Source organism: Castor canadensis, chromosome 15 (genome assembly GCF_047511655.1).
Source record: "Castor canadensis chromosome 15, mCasCan1.hap1v2, whole genome shotgun sequence".
Taxonomy (NCBI): Eukaryota; Metazoa; Chordata; class Mammalia; order Rodentia; family Castoridae; genus Castor; species Castor canadensis.
In genome coordinates this window covers 77,948,455-77,972,915 of record NC_133400.1, presented here as the reverse complement: position 1 = coordinate 77,972,915, position 24,461 = coordinate 77,948,455, and the positions used below count along the sequence as shown (strand labels likewise).

At 37.7% G+C, this 24,461-nt stretch overlaps 1 long non-coding RNA gene across 1 annotated transcript; it reads left to right on the top strand.

Moving 5' to 3' along the window:
* Positions 1 to 5,923: 5,923 nt before the first annotated feature.
* LOC141417301 (uncharacterized) lies at positions 5,924 to 13,335 on the top strand. Its single transcript, XR_012441823.1, has 3 exons — positions 5,924 to 6,281; positions 7,170 to 7,344; positions 13,246 to 13,335. It is a non-coding gene; the product is annotated as an uncharacterized lncRNA (long non-coding RNA).
* Positions 13,336 to 24,461: the final 11,126 nt, after the last annotated feature.

Below are 24,461 nucleotides of genomic sequence, written 5' to 3'. Positions count from 1 at the left end.
ATGATTCCCTGTAATCCTTCTGCTTCCTGTTAGATTGAGTTTCCTCCTAATTCCCACTTGGTGCATTCAATTCAGTTCTTTAATTCATATTTGAGTCCTCATATGTATAGAAAGAGATTATTTCAGAAATAAGTTATAGCTCAAGACTTTAAAAGGAAGTAAAGGACATATCTGGCCGGTAGGAAAATAAACAGTAGAACATAAAAAAACACACACTGAAAGTAGTGAAGTGGTATAGTTTTGATAAATATAAATGGAATATGTATAATTAAAGTAGCAAGAACTAGATGGAACTAGAGATCATTATGTTAAGTGAAATAAGCCAGACTCAGAAAGAAAAATGTCATGTTTTCCCTTATATGTGAAATCTAGATCTAAAAAAGGAAAAAGGACATAAACATAAAAGGGGCTTATGGGGCAGGGGGAGAGCCAGAGAGGTGAGAGGGGACAAGAGGGGGAGGAATATATGACTGAAATACATTGTATTCATGTATGAAAAGGTCATAATGAAACCCATTTAAAAATCGAAACAAAGATACAAAGAGAGGGTGGGGAGGGAAGAGAAGCAAGTAATAGAAACATGCACATGATCAAAGTGTATCATATGTCTATATGGAAGTATCACAGTGAAACCCCACTCAATTAATAAGCACTAATAAAAAAATGAAAAAAAGGAAGAATCTCTAAAGCCTTTTTAGGAAGAGATGCAGAGACATTTGTTGTCTGGTCAGATTTATCACTACTATGGCTCAACTTATTTTGCAATAACGATTAAAAAAAGACTAAGTCTGAAGTACCTCATGTTCTCACTTATACGTGGAAGCTAAAAAAGTTGATCTCAGAAGTAGAGAGTAGAAAATTGGTCACCAAAGGCTGGAAAGGAGAGGGAAGGTGGGAGGGAGAAAAGAAATTTAATGAGTACAGGGATGCCGTTAGAAAGGAGGGCTGACTTCTGATGTTCTATAGCACAGTAGGGTAACTATGTGTATCATTGATTGTATACTTCATAATAGAAAGTAAAGAGGATTTTGAAGGTTTCCAACACAAATAAATAATAAATGTTTTAGGAGATGGATATGCCCATTACCCTGATCTGATCGTTACATATTGTGTACATGTATTGAAATATCACATTCTGCCCCATACATGTATACAATTGTCTCAAATGAAAAGTTAAAGACATATTAAAATTTTTATGTCTATTAACTTTTTATGCACACCTTCTATGATAAAGTCTTTCAGTTACAAAAATAACCTTGATTATACCTGCCATTGAACGTATTTACCTCTTTGGAGCAGTATGTGCACTACTATTGCAAATTAGGGCTTTCCTGGAAAACAGTCATGGTGGGTTCCAGGGTGGGAAGACAATGGGAGGAGTGAAGAGTAACATCATCCCTGAGCTGCAGATGGAAAAACCTTATGTCCTTTGATATGTGGACTGAGAGTGAGGCAGAGCTGTCTCCTGCTTTTCCACTGGACCTGGGGATAGTTCCTGACAGAATTCCAAGGAGCCACATTCACTGTAACAAACCAGCTAATCCATTCAATCAAACAAACCAAGTATTGGATATTCTACTCCTTTGCTAGGAATAGGTTAATGTTTCTGGAGTCAGTCACAGCCTCTCACTGTTGACAGGGATTAGTGTAACAGGATGAAGTAAAATCTATTCCATTAGGAATTCCCTGCAAGACACTAAGATGACTGCTTGAGCTAACAGTTCCTGATTTGCTCTAATATGTTCTTCTTGCCCCAAATAGAAACCTGGGAGAAGCAACAAGCTAATTTTGTGCACTATTGCACAGAAACTATTCCATGAGTTTTCCTGGCAGAGAATCACTCCTCTTTTCCCAGTGACAAAAGGCTGCCTTGTTTGAAAGATGTTAATATGATCATGTCTACCTGGACAGAGATCATAAATATTCAAATCAGTTCTATGCAGTGCTTGTGATGTGCCCACTGTAGCTCTAATAAAAGATGAGTGAAACACAATTCTGATTATCAGAGAAATAGGCTAAAAATTAGGCATGATGGAGTTTATTTTACGTAAAGCACAACACTAAAATTCAAGGACATAAGTAATAAAGAACTCAAAAAAGCACTCAAGACGGCTTTTAGTGTGTGTATGGGAGGGGGCAGGTCAGATCAGCGTAGATTCATGGTAATACAAGAAATTTTTATGACTGCTCTGGGAGTTCAGATGGTCGTGAAGAATGAATAGGAGTTGGGTAGACAGAGTGGTTGGTGAATGGTCATTCCAAATGAAGAAACAGCATAGCAAGACAGTCTTGGGAGGCAGAAATGCATGTGATGCACATGAATAGAGGGAGGCAGTCTTACTGAATTAATTTAATGACAGACAGGAAAAGATAATGTTGAAATCTCATGTGGTATTGTTTGGATATGGTTTGTCCCCACCAAAACTCATGTTGAAATTTTGTGGCCAATGTGTTGGGAAACGGGATCTTCAAGAGGAACTAATGCCTTTCTCTTGAGAGTGGATTCATCTCCATGATGTGGGGTGTCACAAAGGGGGCCTTCTGCTTGTTCTTTCTCATTCTTGGGCATGTACCTGCTTGCCTTTCCCCCCTACCTCCACGGTATAGCACAGCATGGGGCCCTTGATAGAGCTAGCCCCCAATCTTGAACTTCTCAAACTTTCCAAGTATGAGCCAGAAAAAAACCTCTTTTCGTTATAAATTATCTAGTGTCACATATACTGTTATAGCAACAGGACACAAACATCATGCCTTGGCAAAATTATGGGAGACTGTAGAGGTGAGATGGTTGATCTCTCTTTTTCCTTAAAAAATGTATATTGTTATTGGACCAGAAGACTTGTGAATGAGTGAATTTACTTACTAATTTCTTGGAAGTGAATGTTTTAGATTTTGAGAAAAGGGAAGCTAAAGAGACAAGATGGGTGGCTAGTTTAGTAGTCTTAGGGGAATAAAATATTCCTGGGTTAAAGAATATTTTCTCTGTGTGGCAATGAGAACAGAAGTGGTCAGAAGAAATAGTGGCTAATTTACAGTATTTATGATACAATACCTTTTATGTCTCTTACTCTAATAATGTAGCTAATTTTCTCTTTTTAAAACTCTTTGAAGTATGCACTATTGTAATTGTTCCCATTGTACAGATGAGAGGATTCACCTTACATATTTATTAAGTGGAAGAGATTTTCTGGAACTAGATAATTTGACTACATAGTCCGTGTGCTTATCTGCTAGATCACATTGTCGCTGGGATGGTTAAGGAAGTGTTTTTGAAGAAATATAGATAGTAGTTGGAAAAAAATCTGTGTTGTATGTGAAGAGGGGTGACATCAACTCCATTCTTTCTGTAGCTTATAACCATTTATTCAAAACAGTGTATCATTTTCTGGTTGATAGAAAATAGACTTTAAAAATATACTGATGGAAGCTAAATTTAAAATTTTTCTTTAATTTGATTTTAAAAGAGTAGAAATAGTTTAGATCTATTCAAATTCTTCTAAAATTGTAAGCCTTTATGTTTTATAGAAATAATTTTTGCATTTTGATTTGCTAGTTTATCGGAAATACAGTTTAGGGGGCATAGCTCAGAGTTAGAGCATTTGACTGCAAAGATGCAGTTGGAATGGTGAATATAAATGACTGATTCATGCTATGAACAGAACCCAAATGAGGCTTTTTGTACATGTCAGATTAATAGATTGTAGGTTTTTTTAGTGAAACCCACACATTTTCCTTTCTAAACTGGGCAATTTGCCAAAAAGCTTTTGAGTAACATGCTGATGTGCCAATAACTACCCTGTGTCCAGATTCACTGTAGGACTCAAGTCTGTATGTCTGAAGGCAGAAAAAAGACATGCGGAGACAAACATGTTTATCAATTTTTTAGTGTTTACTCTTTATTAAAATGGAGGATTATACTCCTTAAGAGAGGACAATCTTGTACTTGGCGTCTGTTATTCAGTATGTGTTTTACACAGTTCTTTGGTGGAAAATTTTAAGTTGCTTTTATAAAAATTCTATTAGTTTTATGCCAATAACCAATCAGCACAAATAGAACATTTTAGTCAATGTAATATTTAGATCTGCTTCTCTGAGCTTGATGATGAGAGGAGATAAAATATTAAAAACCTCAAAACAAATATATGAAAATATTTTCTTGGTCTTGTCCTAATTATAATTTCTTTCAACTTTGTTCTTAGCATTAAAGCATATTTTTTTTCAAACAAAGGAATGCATATTAGTTGACTATAATTTTTAAAGAACAGAAAATGGTCTTACTAATGTATAATAGGACATATTTTTAAGAAAATTAAAATTTTAATTTGTTGAATTGAGATCTTTTGGACATGTTGACTATTCTGGTGCAAAGGTTTGAGTTCTTTCTAACATTTGCAGTTATTTGTAAAAGAGGACAAGAATATTAAAGACTCTTGATGAAAGAGGCCTGTCTTTCAGGAGAAAGCCTCTTCTCTCCAGGCTCTTCAGAATTTGCTTTGGAAATTGAGCTGAGCATTTAATTCTTATTTGTGTTATCTTATGCAGTCAAATTATTTTATTTCCATGCAGGAATATATGACTTAATCAACCCATTTGTATAATGACATAGAGTTTCTGAATGAAAGACTTTAGTGTTTCTATGTGTAGACAGAGTAGGAATGTCAACCTGAGAATTGCTAGGAGAAAAAATACCAGAATGAGTTTTGTAAAATTTAGATTCACTAGACTTATCTAGAGGAAAGAAAAAAGAAAAATGAACCATACCAAAATAAACAGCCGGTTTTCCAACAAATGATATTTATTATTATATATTTACTTAAGCAATGAATGACTTCTATGGTTTAAATTACAAGATCTTCCTGAATAGAAAATAGTTTTATGCCAATGAAAACAGCAGAACTTCCAGTCATTCTAGATCTTGAGGTGAAAAATATAGTTTTATATTTAAGTGGTAAGATGAAATGAAAAAAGTGTAAAAGTCTGGTTATGACATTATCACCAAAGTTATAGAAGGCTAAATGAGCTGTTGAGAAGTACATAGGGAGGAAGAACAACAAATGAACATTTAAGTATTTCTGATTGTAAAAACTACATTTATAATATATACAACATGAAGATACAGAGGCAGAAAGACAGAAAAACCATTACATAAAACCTGTAAATAGCTATTATTAATTCTTTGTTGTACTTCTTTGTAGTGTTCTTTTAATGTGAATAAAACTGATTTGGATATTTAATTATTGTTTATTTTTGCATTCACTTTTCACATAACATTATGTGTGGGACATATAATTTTTTATATTTTTTGTAAAATTTAATTTTTAATAGCTGCAAAGTAATCAATGTGTAATGTATATAGTTAAGTCAATAATACCATTATTTGGACACTCAGTTTATTTATACTCCATTACTATAATAAAAATGTATGACCATCTTGACATATAAATTTATATCATCTCCATGTCATTATTTCCTTTGAGTTGATCCCTAGAATAGGAAATACTAGGTTATTAATTAATTTTTTTTTTTTTGGTACTGGGGTTTGAACTCAAGGCTTGCACTGGCCAGGCAGGCACTCTTCCACTTGAGCCACAATCCCAGTCTTTTTTTGTTTTAGTTATTTTTCAGGTGGGGTCTCACATTTTTTTTGGAGCTCAGACTCTGATCTTCCCACCTATGGCCTCCTGTATAACTTGGATTGTAGGCATTTGCCACCATGACTGTCCTACTTATTTATTTAATCATTACCATAACAAACAGTTTTGAATGCTAACTTTGTGCCATGAAACATTTTTAAGGTTTTTTGATACACTTTGAAAAAGTGCTGTCCAAAATGGTTTATGCCAATTTATTGGAGATTATGCTAAACATACCTACCTCTCTTGGTATTCATGTTTGTATGTAATTCTTTTTTCAATACACAGGGGTTGAGCAGTGCAAATCAATATGCTATTGTAGAAATAAAGGTTGGACAAAAAGGATGTTGTGGCATCTGTTTTCTCTCTGTTGGATCCTCTGCCCTGCAAGAAACCAGCTGCTATGTCATGAGAAGACTTAACCCTGAGGAGCGATCCTTGTAGCAAGAAACTGAAGCCTCCTGCTAAGAGCCAGCAAGGGCCGGAGTCCTTAGTCAACAACATAAGTGTGAATCTTTCTGCCAGCAGCCTGGCCACTATCCTGCTGGCCACCAACAGAGAGCTCTGAGCTAGGACCACCCAGCTAAACCATTCCTGGATTCCAAACCCTGGGAAACTCTGTGAGATAAAAATATTTACTTTAATTTGGTATGTTTTTGTTATAATTTGTTATACACCAATTGATAAATAATACCCAACTTATGGGCCCTTATAATGGAATCCTTGCCGATATTATAATTTTTCAGCTATTTTGGCAGAAAAAAATTATCTTACTAATTTGTGCATTTTGGTTGATAGTTTTATTTATTAACTATTTTTTCTTCCTCCAGTTGGTGATTTATGTCTATCCATTTTTCTACCAGAGGTTCAGTTTTTCCATAGAATTTGAATTTCTGTTAAGAACTAGTATGACAGTGTACAGTTGCCAATAGGGGCTATGAGGAAGGTTCAGAAATGCATGTAATGGATTTTGTCAGGTTAACAATGCATGGAGATTTGGACATAATTAATTCTTAAAGATGAAGTTTGGCATTTCTTCTGATCATCAAAGCAACTCTGGGAGATGTTATATTCCAAGAATTCTGCCATAATATTTTCCATCCTAGATGGACTTTATACAATGTGAACTTGACATTCATTCCATTGGGTGGATCTATAACTTTACTGCCTTGAACCTGGGTGGACTCAGAACTGTGCCAGTGTTAGTGAGGCATTGTGGCTTTTTAAATTGGATCCTAAAAGATAGAATAGGTCCTAAATTTCTTTTGATACTCACTAGGCTGCCCTGGTACAAAGGAAGTCCAAACTAACCCACTTTGGGGGCCACTGGTATGTTTTCCAGCCAGCTTACCAGCTGAGATCCTACTCAACATCCACCATCAGTTGCCAAATATATGAGCAAACATGCCTTTGAGTAATTGCTCCAGGACTCCAGATCTCCAACATTCTAGAATCTGTCCAGCTGAGGCTGCAAAAATCTTGGAGCAGAAACAACCAAGTAATTGCTTCTCTGAATTCTTTTTTTTTTTTTGGCAGTGTTGGGATCTAAACTCAGGTTTTCTACTTGCTGCACAAGTATTCTACCACTTGACCTGTGCCCTAAGCCTTTTTTGCTTTAGTTATTTTTCAACTTGGGTTTTGCGTTTTTGCCTGGGGCTAGCCTTGGATCATGATCTTCCTACTTATACTTTCTGCATAGGTGGGATTACAGGTATGTAACACCATTCCCAATCTTCTGTTTGAATTCTTGACTGAAAGAATCTCTGGGTATAGTAATATTATTGTTTTAAATCTTTAAGTTTTGGGTGGTTTGTTATGTAGCCAGAGTTACTGGAATAGCAATAATATAAGTAAAAGTAGGTTGGTCAAGATATTTTTTATCTTCATTTTAATGCTCGGAAGATATAGGCAAAGAGAGAGAGGGAGTAACATTTTCTGCATATATTATGGTTCTCCAGAAAACCTGGAAAACAAACACACACGCATGAACAGAACCCAAATACACAAACACATAATTGGAATTGACTCGTGTGATTATAGAAGCTATGAAATATCACTCTCTGCCATCTGCAAGCTGGAGACTTAGGAACATATTCAGTGTGGTGGAATAAAGCTAGCCTGTGAAGATTTGATAATCAGAGGGTTAAAAGGTAGGGAGTGGAGGTCTGGGGTAATTCCAGAGTTGGAAGACCTGAGATGTCCAAGAGCACGAAGTGAAAGCCCCTTCCTCCACTTTTCTTTCTTTCAAGCCCTCAATGGATTGGATGTGTCTCCCTCCCCCTCGAGCTGGTGAGGGCAGATACTTTGTGCACAGTCTCCTGCCTGATTCACATGACAGTGTCTTCTGTAAACATTGTCATAGACATACACAGAAGAATGTGTTTACCAGCTATCTGGGCATCCTTTAGCATAATCAAGTGGACACTTAAAATTCATCATCACATAGGGTTTCCGTATAAATTAGTGTTATTACATAGATGAGTCTTTTCACTATTCTGTAGTATTTCACAATTATAACTTTGAGTGATAAAAAGGTAGTAGAGATATTTTACAGTTAGTCATTTATTCAGGACTATTAACTGAGGAGTACTAAGAAGTGCCTGGCACTAGGCTAGGTAGTGGGATTTCAATAGTTAGCAAACAGCAGGCATGGTTCCACCTGCTTGGAGATTACAGGACAATAGGAGACAGACATAATCAAATAATCAGTCACATACAAAAAGCTAACAACTGGGTATAAAATGAAGGAAATTATTACAGTGCTCTGAGAGCAAGAACACATTGTGATCAGGAAAACTTGTCTGAAGAACTGACTTTTGAGCTAAAAGCTGAGGGAGGGGTAACTATTTAGCTGTACTTAGGTTTTCTTTTTTGCATACAATTTAGTTTAAAAAATGTGTTCACTCCCCTTCCTCCACTAAATTATACACTGTTTTAGGCAAGGAAATAGCTTTCTATTTCATTTGAGTAACTCCAAAGTTTGTTCTTTTGTACATAGTTTTGCTTAGCCTTCTGCAAATGACTTATAGGCACATAATGGACTTAAGAGTCATTTAACTCAGGTTTCCATTTCTGTAATTGCTTTACAATGCTGCTTTTATATCATTCAAGTCTAGGGTTTAGGTGAGGGCTCTGTGTCACTTGCATGAAGTCATTCTGGGTTTGGATGCTGATCTGTCTGGCAAGGAATTTATTTGATAATGTGATTGGATTATGTCTACTGATAACATTAGTGATTCCAGTGCTTCTAGCTATTGAGGAACACTTTAATGATTGTTGGTGAGATAAGCTAGCAATAATTTTTTAAGATTTGTAGGACTGATTTTTTTTTTATAACAAAGTCCTTCTATATTGCCCAGGCTGGCCTTGAACTTGTGGTTCTCCTGCCTCTGCCTTCCAAGTGCTGGGATATAGGTGTATGCCTCACACCCAGTTCTGAGTTTGTTTGTAGTGATAATGTAAGAATGGAAAGAACGTGATGGAGAGGTGTGATTCAAAATCTCAGATTTATTTAAAATTCATTTAAAAATTTACAACCTTATTGAAATTCTCAGTATTTTATAATGAAATTTCCATTAAGGACTTATAACAATAGTGAAACTCCCAATAGACCCAAACTCAGAAGGTTTGGTGGGACACAGGAGGGATATGCAAGGAAATGGCAGCAGCAAAAACAGAAACAGAGAATAATGGGTTCTCCAGCTTAGTCAAGCATTTGTACCCCATCAGGGATATAAGGAGCAGATGTTCTGGAATGAACATCAATCTAGAATTACTTAACTTATGGTCTTTTTCTTTTTTGAAAACCTTTTACTTGTGATTCTGATCTTCTCATGAGCTTGCTGAAACACATTCATTTATATTCTTTTCAGAGACTTAGCCATCTGAGGACTGGGGAGTGGTTGAAGTACGTAGGATAGTAGCAGATGTGATATGTTGGTTTTGGAGATTAATAGATACTGTGAAAGGGTATATCTTCTGGTATGTGTACTGATTTGTACCAGGGACAAGTAGATGGCTCAATTTTCTTTGTAGTAGTTTAGGCTATGTCAGAGTTACTCCTTTTCTTTGGAGTTAGCTCATCAATCTGATCAGTTGTAGTCAGGGAATAAGTATAATCACATCAGGGATTTACCAAAGATATCTTAGATATGAGGTAAAACTGAGGCTTTAATCCATGATGATGAGAGTTGGGACATCATGGGGCCAAATGTCTTGCAAGACATTTAGATAAACTTAAGGAAAAATCTTACTCTATACTCATGGTAGTCAATAAACTAGTAAAAACATTTTTTGGTGGTGTTGAGGATGAACCCAGGACCTTGTGCATGATAGGAAAGTGCTCTATCATTGGACTACACCCCCAGCCCTAAAATTGGTTTTAAACTTGTTGAATCAATGTTGGCTACATAGTCATGATAAGAAGCAACCACAAGATTGAGTTTTAAATTGCTTTAGTGGGCTAATGACAAATAACTTCAGTTAAACACAGACCTGGAAGACAACCTTGAAAGATACTTCACACGTTCAAAGTGAGACAATTGATGGTGGTCTCATTCCAATGAATGTACTGCTAAAGCTGATACTAACCCAGTTCCACTTCTGTAAGTAATGCAAAACACTTAGATAGCAGGTAGTGGTCTTTTCTTTTAATAGTTTCAAAAGTTACGTGGATAGAGTGTAACATGGAAATCTAGAAAGGAGATAAGTTGACATTTTTGTGGACCATTTTGAACCAAGAACTAGACACTGATGAATGGGCGTTGAAATGACCTAGACTCTTAAAAGGCTTTCTAATAGCCTTGATGGCAATAACTTGGAGGTAATTCTCCATGAAACAGTTACATTTCTGCATTTCTTGTGAGAAAAGGCACTGACAACCTTTGCTCTGGACTGTTTTGGAGGATATGTCTACAGCCAACAACATTGGAGTATAGAGATAGTGTTTTCTTCCCAAGCAAGATTGTTTAATGGACTAGGAGTAAGGAGGTAAATATTTATAAGATGGGAGGCCAGGTGGGAAATAATAGGGTCTTGAATTAGTGGAGTAACAAGAGAGAAAAAGAGGAGGTAATTATGCTGGACTTCCTCTATTTCCCCTCTGTAATCTCTATTCTCTAGGGCATCATATTCCAGAAGCTAAATGATGTAGACATCAAAGGATATTATCATTCTCATGCTTCCTGTTAGGTTCAGACAATGAGATGCTTTGGCTGTGCATCAGAGGGATGAAAGACAGTGAGATCAGGATGTTTATAATCTCTACTTCCAGCCCCAGGGCTTTCTGTAAAGGACTGTCATAATCTTGCTGTAAGTCAATGCTGTAGCTCCTGTCGGTAGCCTTTTCTAAGTAGCTTCCTGAATGCCTTAACTTGGCATCATTTTACTGACACTTCAGAATTAGGGGTCGTGATGGGTTCTCTCCCTTTGTCACTTTATTGTATTGGTATCTTTATAAGCCTTCTTTTCAGTTGCCCAATCTGATGTATCACCTCTTTCTTGCTAGGATCTAAGTGATACACCACTGATGTTATGATACAAGGGTGGAAATGATAGAGCTCAGAAAGTTAACATCATGGGCAGGAAGGCAAAGTTGTTGATGTCTAATTAGGTGAGTGAAGGCTGCCCACAGAGACCATAAGATTGGGTGAAGGTTTAGCAGGAACACTGGTGACTTTAAGGATATTGTGTTTGATATGCAAGTAGTTAAAATACAAGATTGGTGCTCAGGACAGAAACCAGGACTGGAGATGTAAATATATTCATCTATATAAGGGGAAAATTAGAGGTCAAGGGAATGATTAAAAATAACCAAGAGAGACTCTAAAGTGATTTTAGTAAGCCAGAGCTCATAGAATCTAGAAGCAACGTTGTCACTCAAATGTCTACAGTACAGTAAGTCTAAAATTAAGTTATTAAAATATTTGTGTTGCTCAAACACTGTAAAGAAGATAAACACACAGTATATCCTTTAAATCTTTCTTCCATGTCTTATTTCCCCACCTACCATAGTGTTTTCCCCCTTTGTAGTTACCAACTTTGAACATATTATAATGCTTTCTTTCTGCTCATCTCTCTATTCACAATTCTACTGATTTTTTTATAACAAAACTCCCAAAAGGGAGATACAAATAGGATTGGTGGAAAACAGTCAGACTTTTCAGATACATTCTAAAGATAGAGCCACTAGACTATGCTAAGAAATACATATCAACTGGGAAAGTGAGAGAGATAAAGGAGTGAAAGCTTTCAGTGAAAGGGAGAAATGTTAATTCAAGAATATATGAACTTTGCTGATATTAGAATTTTGTTGAGTCCTGATCCCTTCCTTTTACCTGTGTACACCTGTGTGTGTGTATGTGTGTGTGTGTGTGTGTGTGTGTGTGTGTGTGTGTGTGTGTGTGTGTAATGACCAGGAAGGAAAGGGAGGGACTGAAATTTATAGGTGATCTACTAAAAGGACAAAAAGACAAAACTTAAAAATAGCCTGGAAGAGTCTGATTGGAAGTCAGTATTTTCATCAATCAGTATGCAATGATAATAACTTTTCTTAGACCTTGAAAAGCCCTTACAAATTGCACTTTTATATTTATATTCCATTTTAGCATTGGGTGTTTACAGTTCAGTGTTTGAAGCATTCCATGCATATTTATGTATTTTTATTTTATTTTTAGAAGAGCATTTAGTTGGCATTCACCTGAGCTGCTTTACATAGGAAGTCCCTAGGTGATGTTGAGGAAAAGAGATGATACAGGATCTATTTGATCCAGACTGCAGGTGGACAGAGGTGGATGTCAGAATGTGGAATGATAAAAACGTGGAACAGAGATGGACCACAAGCATGAAAAGATGAAAACACCCAAGTTCAGAGAACGCATAAACATTAGTTCAAGACACTACACATATTTTTTGTTCCTAAAAATCCTTAAATCTGTAGTTGTGAGTAAATTTACTATGACTACAATAGTTAAGAATTCCTGAAGTCTTTGTTCCCAGATGTACTAACTTCAGAAACCAAGTTGTATTTGTAGTCAAACTCAACAGATTTCACCTATATTTATCTATCTATCGTCTATCTAAAACAGATAAGTAATGTTCTGCATATTTATATTTTCCGTCCTCTTTATTCCTACATCCCTTCCTTTAATTTAGTTTTTCTTTCTTAACTATCAAAACTTAAGGGACTAAAGGTTTTTAAAAAGTTATTGTATAGAATACCAAGTACATAAAACCATTTACAGTCTGGCACCTACCTGCTTTTCTGCCCTAATCTCCTTCCATTACCACCTCAAGCACAGAGACATATTCATACACATATACACATAAAAATGAAAGTAAGTTATGACCGCTTTGTATATATAGTTCTCCTATATTCTCTTTTCTGGGAAGAGGCTTTCTCAGACTTGTACAAATCTTCAGCCTATAAATCCCTCTTTGGAAAGGACTTTGAAGTATATCCGAGTTTACATCCCAGGAAAGGAGTTGATTGTTTTAAGGGCTTATTTAACATCTAAATATCTTCTAGCACTTACTAGAAGGGATTGTAATTATTTTTTTATATGTCAACAGATTCTAGGCAGGAAGAACTGATTTTTTTGATTCTGAATTGCAGAATGAAAGACTTACTGGGAAAAAAATGTGTTGAATGAGTACAAAGGATTCCTTGCAGTTGGTGGTAGAGGAAACGATTCATGAAAACAAGTAAGTAATCAATTAAGTTTTATCATGTGATCAAAAGATTAAAAAGGTAGAGCCAATAGAATATGTTAATAAATGTATCTTTTGCTGTATGTGTAAATGTCTTGGCTCTATCTTCTGAGTGTGTCTTTTAAGATATGTAATCAGTACGAATCAAATTCTATAAAATAATTCTACCTCCCCTAGTTGATAAAATTTCCATCCCGATCTTAGAAATCACACCTAATTTTAAGATGTTTTTGGTGGGATTTCTTCGTTCTGATTGTCCCATATTAAAGTTTTCTTAAATTCCACAAGTCTAGGCAAGAGAATTTCTGTTCACAACATCATTTCAGTTCTAGCAAAATTGTCCTTTCCTTGAATAGAGTCTCAGGTAAAATATCACTTGCTGTGCAAGTTTCCCAGCCTCTGGTGAGTGCAGTGATTTCTTTGCTAAGGCTAATTTCCTGTAGGCTAATGTTTTTTCTTCCTCAGAGCTGCCATTAGCATGCTTTTAAGACCCCTCTAATTAAACTCTAACAAAGCTATTCTCAAATGAATGTGAAGGGAAAAAGTGTATATAGATATGGATAAACTCACTAAAAGTTTCAGGTAAATAATATTTTCTTTGAGTTTTTCATGTTAAAAGGAGATTTATAGATCATTAAGAAGTCTTATGAATAATAGAGTTGTAGATTGAAAACTCTAGAAAAAAATTATCTTTTTTTGAGTTCTTTGTGAATATATTTCAGACTGTGTAATGTCAAGGTTAAATCTATATTTGGGTTATTTGGGCTAAATGCATTTACAGGCAGAATTAATTCACATCAGGAAAACGGGCAGTATTGTTAGAAAATGTCAGGAAGGAAGTGTCTTTGCAAAGTTGTAGGTTCCTGACCGACACAGAGCCATACTGGCTTTATAACATTGCACCACAAAGGTCAAGTGATGGATGAGACCAAAAAGCAGGCCATTAAGGCTGGATTGTCCTAAGGCCTGGGTTTCAAACTCAGAGCAATACATTTCTAAATGTGGAGTTTAGGTAAAGAGATTGGCTAGATCAGCAAACATGCTCTCTTAAACCAAAACACAGCATGACAAACAGCAAATAAAAACCAAACCCAAACCCAACATTTCCTGAGGAGAGACCAGTATCTTCTCAGTATATGAAAAACTGTACATCAAAAGAATTTAGTACTTGCTTTCAAAGTCCCTAGGTTAAGCCTTTCATTAAAAAAATACAAACTTTGTCTGGGTGCCAGTGGCTCAAGACTGTAATCCTAGCTACTCAGGAGGCAGAGATCAGGAGGATCCTGGTTGGAAGCCAGCTCGGGCGAATAGTTCACAAGGCCCTATCTCAAAAAAACCCAACACAAAAATAGGGCTGGTGGAGTGGCTCAAGGTGAAGGCCCTGAGTTTAAAGCCCAGTACTGCACATAAATAAATAAATAAATAAATAAAAATACAAATGTTGATTTGAATTAGCAAGTCTGTACTAGAAAGAACTGGCTATAGTTGCAACAGGCACCTGATGCATGTGTTAAATTAATTATGTTCACCTTGGTTATGATCTGGCCTTAAGTTTTTTGTTTTTCCTGAAAAAATTGAATTAGATTAACAGAATGGAAAGATCTCTTCTGGCTCTGGTGTTGTTTAAGAAATTTAAGAGGAAGGGTGATTATATTTGGAGGAAGAGGTCTAGAGTGGCAACTGATAGAAAATTAGTAATTTCATAGAGCTGAAAAGTACAAGGAACTTTATTTATCATGTATGGTGCAGCAAGTTTAGTTACTTCCTGGTTGGAGTGGTGGAGCAGATCTGAGATTGCTTTGTAAGAAATCTTGGCTCTGTTTCTAAGAACTCCTTCAGCAGTTCTCTGTAAGACCAATTTTAGGTAAGGAGCTCCAGTTTTCATAATAAAGTATCTTTATATCCTTTTTCTGCCATGTACTTGCACAAGATCTAGAACAAAAATTCTCAAATTTTATTGTACAATTGTATTGGGGAAAGAAAATAATAGAGAATGAAAACTTTTGAACCACCCATCTATATATGAATATAATATAATGTAATATATGGTAAGATTTTTGAATAATAGGGGAGCATAGTGATAGAATAAGTAATGGTGGGGGGGTTAGTCTTGATTAAAGCACAATATACATAGGTGTGAAACGCCAAAGTGAAAGCCCCTTGGATTATCAATATATACTTAAAAAAAAGAAGGGTAGGAGGGTAAAACAGGTCTTTTCTGAGTCTGGGTACTTGTGGGATGGGGGAGGGCATAAGGAAAGGATAAATGTGAATATGCAAGGTATATTTTGTATTCATATACAAAAATGGTAGAATGAAACCTGTTGAAATTGTTCTGGGGGGGGAGGAGGGAGAACGATGGAGGAGGTCAACCTAGCAAAGACATATTGTAAACATATACATAAGTAGCACAATGTATTCCCCTGTACAATTAATTATATGTTAACAAAAAAAGAAATGAAAAAAAAAAGCAGCTTCCTGCATTCCACCCTAAAGTAGGACTTTGGTGTGATCATGGGAATCTGATTTTTTCATGTTTTTATTAACATTTAATAGTTTTATAGGAGGTTTCATTGTGACATTTCCATATATACTTACATCGTTACCTCGTTTGGTACATCCTCTCCATTGTTCTCCCTCTTCCCCCACTCCTTGTAAGGTAACTTTGACATGTTTCAGTGTTTGATATTCATACATGTATAAATGTATAGAAGGCACCTCGACCATATTCACCCTCTTTTACCTCCCCTCGTACCATCACCCTCCCCTTTAACATGACCCATTTTACATTCTTGTCTCCATTGCAGTAGTTTTGCCTTGGTATTTTACCTGTAAATATATTGTGCTTTGGTGTCAAGCCCCTCTATTTCTCTTCCTGATCCTTTCCCCCACCCTGTATTGTTTACAGTCTTCAGTACACTTTGTTGCGTCTTGTTCCTACACAGATGTGATATATTTCAATATTATTCATTTTCTATCATTTTTTTCTTCTTTTCCTTTTCCCTTAGAAATATGTTTTTGGAAACATATTCTGTATATTTATTTATATGTGATGATGGTTGTATTTGTGTTTATCTTCCACATCTGAGAGAAAACATTTAACCTTTGTCTTTCTGAATCTGGCTCACAGTTCCATCCTTTTACCTTAAAATGACAAAATTTCATTCTTTTTTATGACCAAATAGTATTCCGTTATATATAAATCACATTTTCTTCTTTTTTTATTATTCATTTATTCACATGTGCATACATTGTTTGGGTCATTTCTCCCCCCTGTCCCCCTCCCCCCAAACTCCCCCCCTCTTCCAGGCAGAACCTGTTCTGCACTTTTCTCCAGTCCCATTGGAGAAATAAGCAATAATAAGAGAGACATAGCATTTTTGCTAGTTGAGATAAGGACATCTATACAGAGAGATTCCTAGCATTGCTTTCATGTACAAATGTGCTATAACTCAGGTTGATTCATCTCTAACTGATCTTTACACTGGTTCCAGATCCCCTTCTCATAGTGACCTCTGTCACTTTAAGTTTTCTGTATTAGGTCCTCTGGAGTGGAGACATCAAATGCTTTCATGTTTTGGGTTTTCTACCTATCCCCATATCTCCTGTATGTGCTCTCCCCTTATTGTGTGATCCAAGTCCAACAACATTGCTGTATTTGCCCTAGATCTAAAGACCACATATGAGGGAGAACATAAGATTTTTGGTCTTCTGAGTTTGGCTAACCTCGCTTAGAATGATGTTCTCCAGTTCCATCCATTTACTTTTTAATGATAAGATTTCATTCTTCTTCATGGCTGAGTAAAATTCCATTGTGCATAAATACCACATTTTCTTAATCCATTCATCAGTAGTGGGGCATCTTGGCTGTTTCCATAATTTGTCTATTGTGAATAGCACTGCAATAAACATGGGTGTGCAGGTGCCTCTGGAGTAACCTGTGCTGCAATCCTTTTGGTATATCCCCAGGAGTGAGATTGCTGGATCATATGGCAGGTCTATGTCTAGATTTTTAAGAAGCCTCCAATTTTTTTCCAGAGTGGTTGCACTATCTTGCATTCCCACTAGCAGTGTACGAGAGTTCCTTTTCCCCCGCATCCTCACCAACACCTGTTGTTTGTGGTGTTGCTAATGATGGCTATTCTAACAGGGGTGAGGTGGAATCTTAGTGTGGTTTTGATTTGCATTTCCTTTATGGCTAGAGATGGTGAGCATTTTTTCATGTGTTTTTTGTCTATTTGAATTTCTTCTTTTGAGAAAGTTCTGTTTAGTTCAGTTGCCCATTTCTTAATTGGTTCATTGATTTTAGGAGAGTTTAGTTTCTTAAGATCCCAGTATATTCTGGTTATCAGTCCTTTGATGTATAGCTGGCAAATACTTTTTCCCACTCTGTGGTCTTCAGTTTAGAGACCATTTCTTTTGTTGTGCAGAAGCTTTTTAGTTTTATGACGTCCCATTTGTCCATCCTTTCTCTTAGTTGCTGGGTTGCTGGGGTTCTATTGAGGAAGTCTTTGCCTATAACTATTACTTCTAGAATGTTTCCTGCTCCTTCCTGTACTAACTTCAGAGTTTAAGGTCTGATATTTAGGTCCTTGATCTATTTTGAGTTGATACTAGTACAGGGTAGTAGACATGAATCCAGTTTCAGTTTCTTGCAGATGGATAACCACTTTTCCCAGAAACATTTATTGAAGATGCTGTCTTTTCTCCATCGCATATTTTTGGCCCCTTTGTCACAAATGAGGTGGGTATAATTGTGTGGATTCATATCTGGGCCCTCTATTCTGTTCCGCTAGTCTTCATGTCTGTTTTTGTGCCAGTACCATGCTGTTTTTATTGCTATTGCTTTGTAATATAGTTTGAAGTCAGGTATCGTGATACTGCCAGCATTGTTCTTTTTGCTGAGTATTGCCTTGGCTATTAGCGATCTCTTGTATAAGTCAGATTTTCTTAATCCATTCATTAGCTGTGAGGTATCTGGGCTGTTACCATAGCTTGACTATTGTGAATTATGCTGCAATAAACATGGGTGTGCAAGTGTTTTTATTGTATTCTGATTTATATTCCTTCAGATATATGCCTAACTGTGGCATTGCTGGTTCATATGGCAGATCTATTTTTAGCTTTTTGAGGAGTCTCCATAGTGTTTTCCATACTGGTTGTACTAATTTACATTCCCACCAATTATATATAAGGGTTCCTTTTTGCCCACATCTTCGCCAACATTTGTTGCTGTTGATGTTCTTGATGCTAGCCATTCTCACAGGGGTGAGGTGGAATCTTAGTGTGGTTTTGATTTGCATTTCCTTTATGGTTAGGAATGTTGAGCATTTCTTCATGTGTTTTTTGGCCATTTGGACTTCTTTTAAAAAACTCTGTTTAGTTCATTTGCCCACTTGTTAATTGGGTTATTGATTCTTTGGGTGTTTAGGGGTTTTTTGTTTGTTTGTTTTAGCACTCTATAAATTCTGGTTATTAATCCCTTGTCAGATGTATTACTAGTAAAGATTTTCTCCTATCCTGTGGGCTATCTCTTCAGTCTGGTGACCACTTCCTTTTCTGTACAGAAGCTTTTTAGTTTTATGTGGTCCCATTTGTCAATCCTTTCTCTTAATTGCTGAGCCATTGGAGTTCTATGTAGGAAGTTACTGCTTATACTTATTAATTCCAGTGTACTCTCTGCTCTTTGCTGTATTAGTGTCAAAGTTTCAGGCCTTAAATTGAAGTCTTTGGTATTCTTTGAATTGATATTTGTATAGGGTGAAAAACATGGGTCTAGTTTCAGTCTTTGCATGCAGATATCCAGTTTTCCTGGAAACATTTATTGAAAAGGCTGTCCTTTCTCCATCATATGCTTTGGTGTCTTTGTCAAAAATTAGTTTACTATAGCTTAGTGGATTTGTGTCTGGGTCTTCTGATCTGTTTCACTGGTCTTCATGTCTATTTTTGTTCTAGTACCATGCTGTTTTTATTGCTATGGCTCTGTAGTATAGTTTGAAGTCAGGTATTGTGATACCTCTTGAATTGCCTTTTTTGCTCAGTATTGCCTTGGCTATTTATGGTCTTTTGTACTTCCGTATGAACTTCAGTGTTGATTTTTCAATCTAGGTGAGGAATGTCATTGCAATTTTGATGGGGATTGTATTGATGGCTATTGTATTTTTTTTTACAAGCTCTCAAGGAGGATGTGCCACACTTGGAGAAACTGATTCCAGATACTTTGGTTTCTTTTACTTTCAACCCTGACGCAAGCAGCCCTCCACCAGCTTCTGCTAACCTGACTCAGAACTATTCTGGTAGCACTGATAACTGATTATTGAAAGTGGCAGTTCTAGAAGTTGATTCTCCAAACATGGCTCCATGATCATCTGAGAGCCCTTGTTCTATATGTAGATTCTTTGTCCCAACTCTGAGGTTCTAGGCAGCAGTATAGGAATTTACATTTTTTAACAGTAATGTGTGGTCTTCATTTAGGGAAAATATAGTTTTAATGGACTTTCTGAGCTATAATGTAATAATTACCATTCTTCCATGGGAGGAAGTTAAGAAGTTCTCATACTAATGCAAAACTATTGTGCCCTTTTCTTTCACTGAAATTTTGGTATGAAAAACAGTCATATAGTGAATGGTGTTCTTTATTTTTTACCACTTTAGAGTTCATGGCCCATTACCTCCTCAATGTTCCTTATGTGAAATCCCTCCAGATAAATTTTTCCTAACATAGACTTAAGACAATGTTTCTTCTGACAAACTGATTTGTTTTCTTCCAGTAGACAGTAAGAGTTATGTGACAAGTTAAAATTTTCCCTTTGATGTAGGCTGGCAGGAAGCTATAGAAAAGCTCTGAGTTCAGAGTATTTTGGATATAATTTACACCTTCTATTCTTTATAAATTGACATTTTAGTTTTACTTAGTATCTGTGTACTTATGGTTTTATTTGTAGCCAGTCCAAATTATTTACTTAAGTGGGAGGAATGAGCAGAGTTAAGGAGAATGAATAGTTTTAATACCTTTCAATCTGCATTAAGTAGTGTGATGACCATCTGCCTTTTCTTTTCTTTTTTCTTTCCTTCCTTCCTTCTTCCTTCCCTCCATGTTCCTTTCCTCCCTCCCTCTTCCCTCCCTCCCTCCTTATCTTCCTTCTTTGTTTCCTTCCTTCCTTTTCTTGAGACAGAATCTCACCCATATAGTCAATATCATCTGAGAACTTGCTGTGTAGCCCATGCTGGCCTCAAACTTGCCATCCTCTTGCTCAGCTTCCTGAGTGATAGACTTATGGGTGAGCACTCCCAAGTCTGGTTCTATTGGCCTTGTTTTTTGCATTAGGCATGGGTTGTCTTACATTCTGATTGTTTCTTGGCTGATTTTCATTTTTCCCTATCATCTAACAACTTGTCATGTAAGTATCAAGGGACTTCATTAGAAAGAATTTATGGGAGAATTTAATAAAATATCAGTGTTTCCAAATCTTGTCTAATCATAGAATCAAGTGCTCTTAAAAATACACACTCCTAAGACACACTTCCCCATTCCAAGATTGTGATTTGGTAAGTGAATGGCATGATAAGGTTGGATATTGTTTTAGAATTCAGCTGTCTTATTGATACTGGTCTTGGGAAATGAATAAACCATGCACTTTTTTCCCCAAGATACCTGTAAGAGTTGGGATTTTTTTTTCAATGATTTCATTGAAGAATAGAGTCAGTGGTAGGCAGGATGTAACCATGATAAAGTCCACTGCCATTTGAAATCCTGGTTTCATGAAGAAAATATCTGTGCAAGACAGATTGGTTTTTGTTTTTTTCAAGTCTTCCTAGGAAGAGTCCAATACAAAGTGAAGGAGCACCCGATAACCAAAGGAAGAAATAGGTGTGAGGCTCTGAATTTAAACCTTAGTACTACAACAAAACAAAATATGACAAATAACAAAAAAGTAAGAAAAGATACAGATATTATTGCAAATTAAAAACAAGTTGAGATGCAAGAATAAAAGGGACAAAACCACAGAGATTTATGCTCAACTCTGCTTTGAGCTATTCAATGGTTACTCATTGAAATCTAATAATGTATTATGCTGGAGTATCTCACCTTGGGGTGCTTTGGAATGACCTGTGATGATTAAGGGCTGGAGGCATAGCCTAAGTGGGAGAGCATGTATCTAGCAAGTGTGAGGCCTAAGTTCAAGCCCCAAATCTACAAAAAATAAAACAAAGCCATACTCCCCTCACCCCAAGAAAACCTGGATAAAAGTATTATTGGGCCAGGAGTGGTGGATCATGCCTGTAATCCCAGCTACTTGGTGATAAGAACTGCCCCTTCTGCAGCCTAAGCTGCAGCTGGTTTCACACCTTGCAGAACAAAGCCCACTGTTTCTTATCTCCCACCACCTCCCTTTGCCTGCCCCTAGACCTTGCTCCCACAGCTGGACTCATCTCTGGCAGATCAAAGCCTTATCTCCCACTACCTCTCTTTGTCCCTTGCCCTTGCTTTCTCCCAAATGCTACTTAAGGCCAGACCCACTGAGAGAAGCTGCTGCACCATTTTCTCTCGGCCAGCCAGCCTGCTTATTAAACTTTTGGATATGAGCTACCTCTCATGAGCCTCCTTTGTGTGCAATGTGTGGCATTTTCCTAACATTTTGGGTTCATAACTTGGATCAGGTGAGCTTCTGGCATCGACCTTGCTCTCCCAGTCAGTAAATTCAGGCCCTCGTAGGTGGGAGCTGCCTTCCTTAAGGCTGGATAAACTTACTGGGATCTGAGCTCCTTTGCCGGACCCCTGATCCCAAACGAGTGCTGCCATTAGCACTTTTGCTCACAGGGAATCTCCTCAAGGTCAGTGCGCTTCCATCACTCGCCCACCACCGGCTGATTTACTCCGTCCTCCCTTGGTGAGCTCCCTCGGGTTGTGAGTCATGGCTCTCTCTCTCTCTCTCTCTCTCTCTCTCTCTCTCTCTCTCTCTCTCGGTTGGGAAATCCTAGTACTAGGCTCTGACTCACTCAGCTCAGGAACCGGGTTCCTGAGGCATGGGCGATCCTCTTGGTGAAGACATTCCCTTGAGGTCCCTCCACTTCTGTTTCATCCAGGAAAGGAATATCTCAGGGATGCCTGCCATATTCTTCCTCAGACAGGGTGTCATCATGGAGGGTGGACCTTCCAAAATTCCTTCAGACACCCCTCTGGGCTGCCTATTGGCCAACCTTGAGCCCCTACGGCTCTTGCCTGATCTAAAGACAAAAAAACTAATTTTTCTTTCCAATCGGGCTTGGCCACAATACCAATTGGACAAAAACTCAAAATGGCCACTAGGTGGCACACTCGACCCTACCATTCTCAGGGATCTCTGTAACTTCTGCAAACGCACTGCACTGGAAAGTAAAAGGAGATTCCCTATGTCCAGGCCTTCTCTTATCTCCGCTGTAAGCCTTCTCTCTGCACCTCTTGCTCCCCTGCTCAAGTCCTTCTGGCCGCAAAACCCCAATTAACATCCCTGACTCTAAAACCTTCCCTTCCTTCATCTCCTGCCAACAAACCAAATCTCTCCCAACCTCCTCCTTCCCCATGTAAGCCAACTTCTTGTGCTGCTCATGCTGCTTATCTCTCCCTATCTTCCTGAGAAACTTTCCCGTCATGGAGTTAAACCAGCCACTCCTTGCCAACTCTGGCTGCAAGGTGATTCCGGCTCTGGGGAGCTCATGCTCCCTCCCTGTGGGCTGAGACCAAGCCCCAAATTTATTTGGGTATGCTTCATGCTACATTGGCAGAATCCTGTTTAATTATGGCATCTGATGACTGCTTCTCTTTCCCCCCTCCTGTCTAATGCCCATTTTTCCTGAGACAGCAACTGGAGAATGGAGGTTTCATGTTGCTGAAAGTGTTCCAGTACCAGTCAATGGGAGTGACCTAGAGACACAGGTGATGGCTAATCCCTCAGGTGTGTGTCATGCCTCCAGGCTCTGCCTTCCCTTCCCTTCCCTAAGATGTCAGGACACCTTTTCTGCTTCCTCCGTGGTCTCACCATGTGTCCTTTGTCTCTGTCTGCTTTCCCCTCCCTGGGCTTACTGGGACCCTGCCTCCCATGAAAAACTTGTAGCATGGTACCTTATGACTTAAGTTATTCCAATTAGTTTTCCAGCCTTCTCAGTCTAAAGTAACTTTAAATCAGCTGCTTTACAAAAGTGCTTAAGAACTGCAGCTGCCATGCTCAATGCTCTAACTCCGCCCCCACAAGGGGAGGAGGGAAAGCAAACAGGCGCACCTGTGCACAGGATGCCAGCTCCTGGACACAGCAAAAATGCCTGCCATAGCAAAAAAAAAAATCCATAGAGAAGACCCAGCACATCCTGGGCTGCCAGCCATACATGGCGATGGCTATGGCCTGCTGCCGCTTCCCCTAGAATAAATGTGCACAGAGTACACAGGAAGGGGGGAAGGGCGACAGGCTGCAGGTTCAGGCTTAGGCAGACAGGCTTGCTTGTCCCAGAGAGAGTGGCACCTTGCACAAGCCCTGCTCCTAGCCCCACCTCACAACTGGCACCAGACCCAGCCCTTATAAGCCAATTGTTAACTCAAGGTTATAGTCCCAAAAACAACACATTACTGTGGTCTCTAAACTTCTCATTTAAAATTTTCTATACTTTCAGCCTCAACATAAATTTTTTTCCCTCCAAATATTAACACTAGTTGTCCCATATGGCACTGTTGTTGGCCCAAAATGCCCTCTGAATGCCCTTCTCTAGCTTTACACATGATTTATTCCTTTATTAAAAAGTAGCCTTTATTAAAGAGGCTGCCTGCTGGTAGCTAAAAGACAGAATCCTAATGTTTTGTTCTTTCTAGATGGGACCTGCATCTTCCAGTCTTCTGGCTTGTAGATGTTAAAAGCTTTTTACTGAGGCCTGGCCTCAATATGCCTTGGGTGACCAAGAGAAGTGGCCTTCACAGGGTTCCTTAAATTACAATACCATACTCCAATTGGACCTTTTCGATAAAAGTAAAAAAGTAAACTAATGTCCCCATACAAATTTTCTTTCATCTCAGAGTGGCTCCACAATTGCTATTTAGATACTCAAACACTGGCCATTCTTTGTAAGCCACAGGATAAACATGGAAAGGAGGAA